The 14,751-nt window shown below is 42.9% G+C and overlaps 1 protein-coding gene across 1 annotated transcript in view; it reads left to right on the top strand.

Moving 5' to 3' along the window:
- Maml3 (mastermind like transcriptional coactivator 3) overlaps window positions 1–14,751 on the top strand; it is a 388,069-nt gene that overhangs the window by 294,320 nt on the left and 78,998 nt on the right. The window lies entirely within an intron of this gene.

Below are 14,751 nucleotides of genomic sequence, written 5' to 3'. Positions count from 1 at the left end.
AAGGAAAGAGACTTTAAAGAACAGAAAAGAAAACTTTAGAAGCAAGGTTTTAGAGAATTGTAAAGGAGTAAGGTCTTAAAGACTAAAGCTAGAGAAAAGAAGCACACCTGATCCCAACTTTCTGCATGTCTGTCTGAAAGACATGCCCCTTCTGCATCTCCCATCTCTGCCAGTTAGCCCCAGTTAGGTTCAGTAGTAATAGGAGCAAGAAAAAGCTCACTCCAAGTTCCAGTCACCGAGACAAGGTAGAATGTGCTGAGTTTGAGGTACCTTTGAGCCATGAATTAGACTTTGGTAGAAACTACATAGGTAAAAGCCAGGGAAAATATTATTCTCGAGAGTGACATCTGGTGACCACTTGAGCCAAAGGATAGGGATGGAAAGGAGTTCTTTCATATTTGTTTACCTTTTTATTTTTCATTCATTTTTTATGACCTCCCAAGAACATTTGAAGGGGAGAGGTGTAAAATTAGTAGGAGTGATGAGGACCATCTAGAGCGTATCTTTAATTCCCGGCTGACAATGTTGACCACCATTGAAGGTGGTCAGGGGAGCATCATGGTGGAGATGTGTTTCAGGAAGATTGACCCAACATGGGCCAGCAGTGTCACACATAGGCAAGGAACTAAAAAGAAGACCCTCCCAGTAGCTGTAAGAATAAGAAACACTACTTCATTCCTTCTAATAATAAATATAAGGTTAGCATTTGGGGACCACCAGCAAATTCACATATGTTCAGTCATTCATTATATTCCATCTGAGCAGTTACATATCTTTAGCCTGCAAAGCCACACAGTTTGAGAACGGGAAAAGATGAAGTCTAAGGGTATAGAAGCTTGGTCCTTTGCCTGTTTTCAGCTTTTCACCATCAAGCAGGGGCTGGCTATTTTCATGGAAGCCACTGGTAATTGGAAGTGAAAGACCAACACACATAGTAGGCACCCAAAATCTAGCCAATTGAATTGGACCAATGCCAATGGCGACCTGGTCCAGCAAGGAAGTACAGCACAACACCAGAGTTCTCAAAGAGAAGCGGGGGGCACTGGGGGTCCTTGCATGAGAATTAGGACCTTGGTGACCCCCATCTGTTCTTCCTCCTCCCTCCCTCCCCCACCGCTGCCATGGCGACAGGCCTGGAATGGCAGTAAGCCCTTATGCCCCAGAGAAAACAACATTGTGTTTGAATGGTGTAAGTTGGCCTGTGAGCTCTGCTCTGACTCTGGAGCCCATCCCCCACGGCTGGAGCTTCTTACAAAAGGCAGCTTTTCACCAGAGGGTCAGGGCCTGGCTGTTCATCCATCTGAGCCCACTTTATCCCTCAGCACTATCCACTTGTTTGTTTTTGAACTCACACCACAGCCCCGATGCTTGTGCGTGAAGTTACAGATGTGGCCGTGAGGGTCATCCACTCTGCCCAGCCCCACAGAGTACCCCGCTCCTTTCTTCCCTGTGTCTTCCCACCGCCGTTGACTCACCAGGCTGGGGCTGTTTGTGCTCAGCTGAATTCATAACCATGTAATCAATACGTCTATTTTTATCCCTGCTCCCCCTCCCCATGGACTCAGCATTTATAGGTCCCAGAGCTGGCACTCTTGGAAGAGTTTTATTGGGGTGAATGTATCCAGAGATGTGGTATTTCAACCTTTCAGGGCAGTGAGTGTCTTTCTTTCTCGTGGTTCCCACAGTTCAAGCATTTGAAGTATTATTTATTATGCTCATCACCGTCCTTACTGTTGCTGTGTTAACAGCTCAAGTTGCTGCTTCCTCTGAGGTCTAGGATGAATTGTAGGTGAGGGAGGAGGCCTGGGTCTGGTTTCTGAGACTCATCTTCAGAGAAAACTTCAGTTATGAATTGAAACTTTCAACTTCATCCCAGTTGACTTCTGGAAGACTGACCTGGAGTTCAGACAAAGCAAATACCACACACAATGTAGTGGGATTATCTTTAAAACAATGTCCCATTGGTGCAAGATGTCTTTCCTGCCTAGGCTGTAGCATGCCGATAATCGTATTAATTTTATAATTTATAAAGATAGATCTGGAAGGAGCTTGGGGTTTGGGAGCCTAAGACTTGAATTCCACTCTCTGCTACTTATTATTTGCATTCTAATTACTAAATTTTTTATGTCTTAATTTCCTTTTTTTTTTTATAAAATGGAGACTTTTACCTCTTACGCATACATCATAGAACATATCTCATACAATTGTTTTGAAGATAGAAAAGCTAGTATTGGGCTAGTCTAGGTGTGGTGGCTCAGTTCTGCAATCCTAGGTACTCAGGAGACAGAGATGAGAAGGATTAATGTTCAAAGCCAGAGCAAGATCCCATGTCAACATACAAGTTGGGCATGGTGGTATGTGTCTATAATCCCAGCTACAAAGGAGGCATAGGTAGGCAGGCCCCCAGAGCCCTCCCCCCAGCAAAAAAGCACAAAACTCTATTTGAAAAATAACTGAAAGCTCAAATGATAGAACACCTACCTAGCAAGCACAGGCCCTGAGTTCAAACTCCATTACCAAAAAAAAAAGCTAGAATGAGCTTAAAACAGGGTCTTGCACATAATGAGGTCTGAATAAACATTATTAGTCAACTGATCGTATCCACTTGTTTTAAGAGGAACATTTCAGTCCTCAAAAGAGTTTTCTTTTAGCAAGTACTGCTCGGGATCTTCCTTCCCTTATTTCTGAATTTACAAGCCATCCTTCTGCAGTACATGAAGTTTCAGAAGAAACCTGTTTGTCTCTCCTTCATAAGGAGAGCCTTCTACCTTCCCCGTCTGGCTTTCATATGTTCTAAATCCAAGTGCACTTATGTCTTCTTCTCCAGGTAACCATGCTTTGCATGCAGTGACTTTTCCTTGGCTTATGTAATCCTAACCTCATTAGACTCTAAACTCTAAAATGATCTTTCATTTCTGGGGTGCAGCCCTGGATAGCATTCCTGGCCCCCTCTAGAAGTTCTCCTTTGTCTTCATTATCTTGGTCTCCCCACCACTTCCAGCCCTGCCCACTTTACTGATTGAAGGCAAGTCAGTTGCTGGACCATGTTAGCCAGAGTCCAGAGGGAGAAGGAGCCACAGAACTCAGATGCAACTGGGATTCAGGTGGTCCTCAAAAGTCCCAGCCACCCTGTGAGCCCCAGAAATGACACCACCCACATGGCTTGCCAAATCATGGGGGATTGCACCCACCTTTTGGTTATCAGGAGCTACACCAAAACATTACCTTAACCAGATGGTTCATTGCAGTTTGGCTGTTTCTACCCCACAGCCACAAATCAAGACTGTGACTGGTACGGAGTAGCAGGGAGCAGGGCTGAGATATGTAGATTCCCCTGTGTGGGAAATGATCACAGGATGGCTGCAGCCTGAGGGAATCAGATGCCTTCATCTTTAGTAGGAGTTCAAGGGCAGCTCATTGGCTCTTTTGTTCTTCAATCTGAATCTATCCAGCAACACGATTGCATAATTTGAGAGGTCACTGAGTTCTTTAAAGCTCACTGGATGAAAAACACTGGTCCTGCCCACCACTCTCCCCAGCCCAATTTCTCCTTCCCAACTGTTTCTTCTGGAATTAAACCTCTGTAATTTCTAAATAACCCATTTCTGCAGTTATTCTTGGTGGGACTGGGATTTGAACTCAGGGCTTTGTGCTTGAGAAGCAGGTGCTTTAGCGCTTGAGCCACATCTCTAATCCATTTTGCTCTGGTTAATTTGAAAATGGGATCTCTTGAACTATTTGCCTGGGCTGGCCTTGAACCACCATCTTCCTTATCTCAGCCTCCCAAGTAGCTAGGGTGACAGGAGTGAGCCACTGGCACAGTTATCCTTGAATGTGATGTTTTCCATACGACCTGTCTTGGTGGCACTTCTGTTAGATACAGCTTTTGTCTTTCCTGCAGGTACCAGTTATATTTCCTTGTTGGCTTATTCAGTTTTCTGTACTCCTATCCTCAGTCATTCACAGAACCTTCATCAGAAGTGAAATCTTTTCCCAGTTTATTTGCAAATAGAAGATAATCTATTCATTTCTTTTTCCTCATGGAGTAATTCCTCCAGAGCCTGGTATCCCTATGCTCCCCTCTGGCTTGTGCAAAGATGGCTGTGCAGCTGGCATCCCCAGCCCTCATTGTACCTGCCTCCGTGCAGGATCCCTTGCTCATGTAAACTCTTCTCTGTGTAGTTTAGGTCCCATTTTAGGGAAAGGGGCTGTCTAATCACTTCCTGAGGAGTACGTGAGAGGTGAGTTTTTGAAGTTGTCTGTGCAAAAATCAATTCACGCTCTCACATATGAGTAGATGGAGGATTCCTGGCAATAAACAACTTCCAGAAAGAATTTGGAAGCAATTCATGCATTGGTTACTGTCAGAAGGTGCACAGTCATTCTAATTGCCACTCATGGGAAACTTTCAGGATCTCTTCATTCTTGGCTTTTTGAAATTTCACAGTGATGGGCCCTGATATCACCTTTTGGCATTTATGGTTTGGGGAATTTTCTAGGACATTTCAATCTGGAAGCTCCTGTCCTTTGGTCCTGGGAAATTTTCTTGTATGGTTTCATTGACAATTTCATGAAATTTCCTGTACTCTGTTCTCTCTTCTCACTTTACAGGACTCCTGTTATTTAGATGTTGGGCCATTTGGGCTGATGACTTGTTTTGTTATCTTTTCCTTTTCTATTTTCCTTCTCTTTGAACTTTGTTCTACCTTACCTCCCTACCCTTTAGTTTAGTAGTATTTCTGCTATCGTATTTTAATTTTTCCTCCTCCTCCTCCTCCTTCTCTTCTTCTTCTTCTTTTTTTTAGGCAGGCTCTCACTATGTAACCCAGGCTGGCCTCAAACTCTCAACCCTCCTGCCTCAGCCTCCCAAGTCCTGAGATTACTTTAATGCACCACCACACCCAGCTTGTTTTATTTTCTAAATGTTTATTTGTATAACATCCTGTTCTGAACTCATAGGCTCATTTTCTTTTGCTCTTTTGAGAATGTATTAATGGTTTTTTAAATGCTGCCTATTGCCCTTACTTTCTCTTTTCTGTTTGTTTCCTGGACTTGGTGCTTTGTTTTAGAAACTGTCCTCAAATGTGTGACGATTCTTGCTTATACTAAGAACCCTGTGTTGAGAACTCCCAAGAAGGGCTCATTAGCCTAGAAGTCATCAGGAATCCAAGATCTGTTAGTCATTTCTCATAGACTGGTTAATTTTTCAGAGGAGACTACCACTCTTCCATCTAGAGCTATGAGACTGTCTGCCGGTGTTCTTGAAGTCAAGTAGCAGAAAGGTTGGAGTGAGGTGAGGCTATCTCTCCATTTAGTTATAGATTTCCACTTAATTGACATTTCCAATACAGGACTCCACCTTCCATTGTACTTTGTGTCAAATCCGTTTCTACTTCTTCAAAGAGTAAACCACTGAACTTTCAGGATGGAGGAGAAATACAGGTTGAGTATTACTTTTCTGGAATGCTTGGGACCAGAAGTATTTCAGATTTGGGAATTTTTTTTCCAATTTTAGAATATTTGCGTATACATAATGAGGTATCTTAGGGATGGGACCCAAGTCTAAACGTGAAATTGATTTGTAATCTTGCACAATATTTCTGATGCATATATGCTTTCATGGCGAGCCATCGTGTGTGTTCACATGTGGAATTTTCCACTTATAATGTCAGAAAGTTTCAAATTTGAGTGCATTTTGGATTTCACATTTTTGGATTAGAGCTGCTCAGCCTGTGACGTATGACTGTGCAGTGCGCACAGGATATGGAGAAGGGGCTCAGAGCCTAATGCTTCCTATCCTTTCAGCCAGTCCTGGTTTCTAGCCCCATGAGTACTCCTGCCATCAGAGGTCCATCTATAGTGTCTTCAGTTCCTGATGTTTTTTAAAGTTCTTAATGTACATTGATTTACTTCTCCTTGTCTTTCCCCACTGAAAGTTTAGACTTCAACTTTTCCTTCTATGCTAAACTAATTAATTACCACTCATTCAATTGTTTTGTAGCTTCCAAAATTATGTTAACATCTCATATGTGCTCTTGCCTCTTTTACACTCTATGGAGACTGTCAGTTCTTTGAGTCTAAGTAGATAAGATAGAAAAGAAGTGGAGATAAAGAAGGATTCATTCTGCCATGTTTAGCTACAACTTAGAGGCAGACTGTTCATTTCTGATAAATGCCTTATTTCTACATGCATCAAATAAAACTCCCTGGGTTATTTGACAAGTCCCTCCTCCAGGAGGAGGCTGCTATTGTCATGTGAGTCTACATCAAAATACCCTGAAGAAATACATTGTGATCTAGGGTTAGTCCAGGTAACTAAGCCAGATTTTTTTGTTCACCAGTAAATAGTCTAAAATGATCAAAGTCATTGATCAAAGTCAACCACTTCCCCAGATTCTAGGACTGAGATTCAGAACCAAACCCCAGCACAACCTCAGTAATTGGAACTACCCAACCTATGACTCTCCATATGAAACAAAGGGTGAGAGTCTTCGCTTTAACCACCAGTGGTCCTGGCTCTTGGCAGTTATTGTAATTCTTGGCTTCCAGCATCAGACAGCGGCAAGCAGCAGCAGGCAGCACCTTCTAGTATTAACAGCTCGTGTTCAGGCCTTGGGAGCTGGAACCCTCAGCTCTACAGTGACAAGTGTTAGAGCTCTCAGGCCTAAGGTGTCCAGATCCCCAGGCCTTGACTGTGGCTAGTGTCTCAGGCTCCCTTAAAGTTTGGGAGCTCTCCAGAACAATTCCAGTGACCAGGGCCCCCAGTTTCTCATCTTTAGCCCTTGACAGCCCTTTTTGTCTTTGTTGCCTCTGCTCTGACCACTCTCAAGAACTCTTCAGTTTCCCTCTCATGACTTCTGCTTCTGTCACTGCTGTTTCCACCTTCACCACTGCTACCATTCTGTTGTCACCACTCCACTTCCACCACCCTGTCTTCATGTTACCAGCTCAGTCCACTCTTTCAATGATAATGATCAGAGGTCTGAAGGTGCGATTCAAGTGGTAGAGAGCCTGCCTAGCAAGCATAAGGCCCTGAGTTAAGTCCCCAGGACTAAGAGGGGCTGAACTAACTAAGATACGTTGCAATCACTTTTGTAAAGGTCAAATGTACCCCCAGTACAACAATAATATGATAATAAAATTTTTTAAAATCTGCATCGCCTTTAACAATAAACTAACATTCAGTTTCCTTCATCCCTCTCCTCGCCCCCAAAAAAAATTAAGCTAGAAAAGACCACTTGAGAGAAAGTTTTGATTGGACCTAGTGTTGCAACACCAGAAGGCAGCACAGGAGGGTGTCTTCCACCTGGCTTCCAAAGTGAGCCAAATAGCCTATTTATATACCCAGGAAGAGGTGTGTGGCAAGGGTGTCTGCACTAATTGTGGAAGACCTTCATGCAAATGCGGGACTGTGTTTGCACCAATCATGGCACTGTTCCTCATGCAAATGAAGGATTGTGTTTGCACCAATCATGGCACTGTTCCTCATGCAAATGAAGGATTGTGTTTGCACCAATCACAGGACTTCTTCTGGGCCACCAAGGGAAGAAGTGCCCTCCCTCTGGGGTAAAGGTATCTGCAGGGTAAACAGGCTGATCTAGAGTTCACCTAGGCTTGTGATGGCGAAAAGTCTAGAACTAGCTGTGAGAAACAAACGAGGCTGGGACCATGCCTTCTGAAGTCAGAGTCGGTAGAAAACAGCTGTGGTTGCCATGTGGCTTTCTCAAGGCATCCATGGAGTATTCAAAGCAGCCAGTGCTGGCAGGAGGGCAGTCTGACCAGCTGCTTGACTGACAGTCCTCCACTCAAGTGACCCAGGGCACCAGGGAAGGGTCTCACAGCTGTCAATTAGGGAGTCAAACACCCATTCCCTTTTATTGAAAGGAAAAATAAATGTTTAAAAGGGGTGCTTTACAATAAAGACTTATCATTAACAGTAGCAGTGCTTTCACAGTATTTAACAGTGCACTAACAATGCTTAACTCCTGCCCCAGTACCCTAGGGAGAAAGGGGCTCCTCTCATCTGTCTCACTTCTCTGTTGAGCAACCGTTTTCTCCTTCCCTTGTGGCCCTTTTCTAGCTGGTGTTTGCTTCATCAAGTTCTGGCTTTCTGTGTGGAAACTGAATGCCACAGTCTGAAGGAGAAGCTCTTTCACGGGAAAACAAAAGGCAGCTGTCAATGTAATCCCAAGCTCCCTGATAACATTCCTGCAGAGTTCCTTTTTCTGGAGATGAAATAAGAACCCTGGCAGGCCCTCTTGACTGGCCACATAAATCATTTGTAGTAATTGCCCTGAGAGAGGAGAGCCATTGGGCTCTGCAGAGTAGGAGGGGGAGTCACACACCACCATTCATACTCTCCCTCCCCTCCTCCCTCTCCCTCTCTCTCTGTCTCTCACATGTACACGCGGGCGCACACCCGCACACTGTTCATCCCACACATGTACAAATCCACCCACATGCACACCCCTCTTCTCACGGCTCACTGAGAGAGCTGCTCACACTGAGGTGGGCTTTGTGAGACATGTTTTTTTAAAGCATGATACAGAATATAATAAACACCTTTGCCTTCCCTTCTTTTTGGGACTGAGCCAATTTAGATTCTTCTGGAATATAGTTTGGGAGGGGCATGGGGAGAGTTGACAGGAAGAGTGGGAGGGAAAAAACACAAAGCTAAGAGGAGGAATGGGTGTGATTTGGCTTTGTTAGTCTTATCCATTCCTGTATATGCTATAACATGTTACCTGCTTTCTCCTTTTTTGTTGCTGGTGGGAGCTACAATGGAGTCATAAAAATCCCCCCACCCTGTGATCTAGGAGCTACTGCTGAGGCTTGGCAGTTCGCTAAGGACTCAACTCTTAAAAGCCACAAAGCTATAATATCCCTTCCCCTCTGTGGCCAATAAAGATGGTGACAATCAAACACCAAGGCTTAGAAGTGGTATGGTGCCTACAGTGGTTGGCCACAGACCTATGATGTGCACCCGTCACTTGTACACTGAGGTATGTCCGCTGACAATAATTAAGGCCAACAGAGATGTTGTGGGCCCCCTAGGCACACACAGCTGTTTGAAGAACGAATAAGTGGATGAATGAATGAGTACATGAATGGATAGGTGGGCAAATGAATGATGGATGGGTTGAGTTCAGCACTGTTATAAACACAGCTCAAAAAGTCAGGAAAACTACCCAACTTCTCTGACAAATGAAAGCCTGGTTCCTCTGCACACACTGTAAGTTATAATTGTCCTCAGCATGTGCCAGGGATAGGGAGGGGAAAGTGAGGGAAGGAAGAGCTAGATCTAGGTGGAGTGAGGCTTTCCCCACTCTACCTCAGTCCTAATTACAGAATATCCCTGGCTGTGCACCAGAGTTCTTGCTGAACACCCAACCTGGAGTCCATCATCATTTATGTGCGTGTACCTGCATGCCTGGAGCCCTTTTTGCCTTTGTCAAGTTAATCGTAGTGTCAGTTTTTTAAATTTATTCTCCAGTTTGATACTGATGATCTAACTTCAAAAGAAGAAGAAAGTAGCATTAGTAAAAAAAAAAAAAAAAAACACGTTCCTAGCCAGGTACAATGGCTCAAACCTGTAATCCTAGCTATTTGGGAGACAGAGATTGGGAGGATCATGGTTCAAGGCCAGCCAGGATAAAGTGTTCATGAGACTCCATCTCAACCAATGGCCAGGCATGGTGGTACACACCTGTCATGCCCAGCTGTGCCGGGAAGCACAAGTAGGAGAATCATGGTCCATGCCATCTGGAGTATAAAGCAAGACCCTATTTCAAAAATAACCAGTGTGAATAGGGCTGGTAGAGCACCTGCCAACCAAGTGCAAGGTCCTGAGTTCAACCCCTAGTACCGTCAAAAAAATAAAAGGGGCTGTTGGAGTGGCTCAAGTGGTAGAGCGCCTGCCTACCAAGCATGAGACCCTGAGTTCAAACCCCAGTACCACTAAAAAAAAACAAAAAAAAAAAAGACAACAAAACCAAACAGTGCTCTTCCTATTGTATCCCACGGGTAAAATAGCGTGCTCCACCACAAGTCATTCCTGCCTCTGACGCACCAAGTGTTTTAGTGTGCGGGTGTGCTCGTCAGCTGTCCTGTGGAGTCTCAGCTCAGGCCGTGCATCCTTGGTTGGATCTTTCTTATCTGCACGACCCATAACCTTATAATGTACGTCTCTTGCCTATAAAATCAGTGGCTACTGTATGAACTGTGTGTGCCATGCTGATCTTCAACAAAAATGGCTCCGTATTTGATGAAAAAGTGCATAAAATTTAAGATGCCTGAAATCAGACTTTCTCAATAGGCAGTAGGACATTTTTGCTGGAATTTGAAACTCAGACACATGCCAAAATCCCCAATAATAATAACTAACTTACATTTGTCTGACAGTTGACAGTTTGTAAAGTGCTTTCCATGTGGCATAGCTTACCAGTCACCATTTTTAAGCTGAAGAAACTAAAGTATAGCCAGGTGCTGTAAATCCTAACTACTTGGGAGGCTGAGATCAGGAGGATCTGTTCCAGGCCAGCCTGAGCAGGTAGTTTGCAAGATTCCATCTCTGCCAATAGCTGGGCGCAGTGGCACACACCTGTCCTCCCAAGCTACTCAGGAAGCTGAGACCAGAGTATAGTGGGTCCAGGTCAGCCTGGGCAAAAAAAGTGTGTGAGACCCCATCTCAGTGGAAAAAAGCAGGGCATGGGTAGTGTGTGCCTATCATCCCAGTGAGAGTGGGAAGCATAAAATTAGAGGATTGCAGTCCAGGCTGGCCTGGGCAAAAAGTGAGACCCTATCTTCAAAACAACCAGAGCAAAAAAACAGGCTGGGGGCATGGTTCAAATGGTAGAGTGCCTGCCTAGCAAGCATGAAGCCCTGAGTTCATGCTTGGGAAGGGAAGAAGGAGAAGAAGAGGGGAGAAGAGGGACAGGTGGGGGAGGAGGGGGGAGGGAGGTGGAGGGGGAGAGAGGGAGGAGGAGGGCAAGCTTAAAGAGATAAGTGACCCATTTAAGTTCATAGAACAAAGTGGCAGAAGCAAGAATGGAAGCCAGAAATGAGGAGGTGAACACAGTTTGCAACTGAGTACGCACTGCCTCTCTAAATTATTGAGAGTGTTAACAAATTATTTCCTATGTATATTTTAATCCAAAAAGTTAGTTTCTTTTGAAAACTTTGAATATATAGACATAATATGTTTTTAAAACCATTTATAATCATCCCATCCAGGGTAATTCTGTGTCACTAGGAAACAGTTCATTCCAATCCTATCTTGGCATGTAGGACCAGCATAAGGTCTTGGTTTACAAAGCATTAAATCCTACAGCATTTGGTTTTGTATCTTAGGCTTTTCACTTATTGAGTTTTTTGTCATTAAACATTATTTATAAAACATGATTTTAATGTGTACATAATTTCACGTGGCATGACTGTGCCGTAAATTATTTAAAATTTAATCTTGTTGAACATGTTAGCTGTTTACTTTTTTGTGTACGAACATCCTTATAAACAAATCCTCAGTGGAATTTCTGATTGTTTTTTATTGTGTAGCCTTCTAGAAGAGGAATTGCTAGGTTGGAAGCTATTAAAAATGTTTTACAATCTTCACATGTTTGTATAATTGGTTTCCAGAAAGATCTTACCATTTTACACTAGCCTTCTGAGTGACCTCACCCACCACAGCTTTTCTAGCTTTAAGAACTATGCTTTTATATTTGTGGTATAATAGCGACAAGAGCGTACACACGTGTGTGTGTGTGTGTGTGTGTGTATTTGGTGCCAGGGACCAACCCCAGGGCCTCATGCATGCAAGGGAAGCACCATTCCAGTGAACGACATTCCCAGCCTAGATTTTGACATTTTAATTTGCATTCGTAGTATCATTAGTAAAATTGACTACTTGCTAAGAATCACTGGTGAGTAGGGGTTTCTAGTTCACTACTGTAATCCAGTATTTGGGAGGCCAAAGGAGGAGAATCATGACTCAAGGCCAGCCTAGACTACATAGTGAGTTTGAGGCCAGCCTGAGCTACATAGGAAGACACTGTCTCAAAAAAAGGAAAAAAAAAAAAATCACCGACTAAATTGCATTTTTCATTTATACACTATTTCCTATTAATGCCTATTGCCCAGTTTTTAAAACAGGATATTTATTTCTTATTTTGAAAAACTTCCATTTCAAAAATGTGCATTTTTGCAAATGTTACCTTCATCTTTAATCTGTTTCTTAATTCTTTTGTGGGCAGTTTTTAATTTTTTATGTAAACAAAACTATTGACTTCTTCCTTTGTAACTTCTAGATTTTTATACTCACAAAGGCTTTCTCTACATCAAATCATTACATATTGACTTTTTAAATGTTTGGGGGAGCTCATTTTTTACAGTTAATTATATGATTTTCAAAAGTGTGCTTTGTATAGCTGTGAGTACAGAACTTCTAATTCCAGTAAACCCTTCCTTCCCCACATACTCAACGACGATGATGCTCAGCCCGCTCTCTGTGCTGTCATTTCTCTCCCACTGACCCATCGGTTACTCCTCCACTACTAGTTTTCCATTTCGCCTAGATTTTAATATCTATCTCGTACCACCCTTCTTTAGCATCCTTAGCTCCTCCTCCCAGTTGTTTTCCCAGAAATTTCATTAAATTCCAAAATGAACCCCTCCAGGATGTTGATTTGAATTAAATTGAATATACAGAATAATTTGGGATGAACTGAAATCTATATAGAACTGAATCTTTCCATTCAGAAAAGAAATGTATCTCCATTCATTCATCTTCGTATGATTCTCTGATTTTCTTCGTATGGCTCCTGTTCATTTCTCATGAAGGTTATTCTTGGGTGACGTAAGTGTTTAATTATTTCTATTTCTGAAATCATTGCAAAATGGTATTTTTTTAAAGGAGGGTCCTGATTAGCTAAATTGGGGTTAGACGATGTGAAAATCCAACAGAACCTGACAAGGTAGAAGTCATTAGTAATTAAATCATTTTCATCTGAAAGGTAATTGGATTAAATTAACTCCTTTTAAGGTATTATTTCTCAGGAAGAAATGCCCAACTGCTATCCAAATTACCATCAGTGAATGTCCTGGTAATATACACTCTTAGTCATTGAGTAAATGAGAAATAAATGAACTTCAGCCTATTATAAGTTCATTCTTAATCAACTGTTATTTCTCATTACTAAATAACAGTATTTTAGATACTTTATTCCTTACTTCTAATTGTGTGTATGTGTTTGTGTGTGTGGTACTGGGTTTGAACTCAGGGCCTTGTGCTCGCTAGGCAGGCGCTCTACCACTTGAGCCCACTCCACCAGCCTATTCCTTACTTCTAAAGTCACCCTTCTCTCCTAAGTCAACCTTCAGGCCTTATTCAGTAAAACTTTTCTTTCAGTTTCCCCAAACATACATTTATCTGCTACAAAGGGTCACTTTCGTATTCTACTTAATCTTACACACGTACATATACAAATTAACATGCTTGCAGAAAGAGGGTGGTTTTGTGTGTCTGTATTTGTGGCATTCTTGTCTGTTTGTTTGGTTTTGAGACAAGGTCTCACTGTGTAGCCCAGACTGGTCTTAAACTTGTGATCATCCCTGCCTTCACCTCCCAAGAGCTGGAATTAGAGGTGACTGCCACCACACCCAGCTAGAAAGAAGATGCATAAGTGGGAGTGGTAGAACACGCTTGTAGTCCCAGGCCAGCCCGGACAATGTACGCGTCTCTTCACAATTACTGTTGTTGTTGTGCTGAGTGGGGGCACATTGTAGCATTTACTAAGGTTCTTACAATGTATCAAATATATCATACCTGGATTCCCCCCTCCACTGCTCTCTTTCATCCCCCTCCCCCCCATTCTTGGAACAGTTTCAACAGGTGTCATTTTTGCATTTACATACCTGTGTACACAGTACTTGCACCATATTCCTCCTCCTACCCCTTCCTCCACCACCTGGTCCTCCCACCAGTGCCAAACATCCCTCACCTCCAGACAGAACCTGTTCTAGCCTCCTGCTATCCGATTTTGTAGAAGAAATAACATAAAAAATAATAAGAGAAACATGGTGTTTTTGCTAGTTTGAGATAAAGCTAGCTATTCGGGGAGATTCCTTGTGTTGTTTCTGTGCACATGTGCATTACAACCCACATTGGTTCATCTCTACCAGACCTCTTCACTGCTCCCTAGTCCCCTTCCCACAGTGGCCTCTGCCAGTTTAAGATTACTATATTCACTTCTATACAGGGAGCACATCAACCACATTCAAGTTTTTGGTTTCCTTCACTTTCCCTATTCCTCTTGTGTGCGTTTTCCCTTAGTCTGTGACCCATGTCCAATAATATTACTGCATTTGTTTTGGGTCTATAGTCTGCATATGAGGGAGAACATGCAACTTTTAGCCTTCTGAGCCTGGCTGACTTTGCTTAAAATGATGTTCTCCAGTTCCATCCATTTACTTGCGAATGACAGAATTTCATCCCATCTCTTTTAAAAAAAAACAAGAAGAAGAAGAAAGGGAGGGAGGGAGGAAGCGAGGAAGGGAGGAAGGAGGGAAGGAAGGAAGGGGAGAGAAAAGAGAGGAGAGAGAAAGGGAAAGAGGTTAAGAGAGTATATTATAGGATTTTTAGAGTGATCAGATCTTAAAAATCAACTTGCCCAGGCCATCTCATCTTGCTGGAATCCACAAACTCCCTGCCATTGTTGGAGAGATGCATGTGTGTATCCTGCGTGTGCACACGTTTCT

Source organism: Castor canadensis, chromosome 9 (assembly GCF_047511655.1).
Source record: "Castor canadensis chromosome 9, mCasCan1.hap1v2, whole genome shotgun sequence".
NCBI lineage: Eukaryota > Metazoa > Chordata > Mammalia > Rodentia > Castoridae > Castor > Castor canadensis.
The sequence above is the reverse complement of the archived record's forward strand: the minus strand, read 5'-3'. Positions and strand labels throughout refer to the sequence as shown.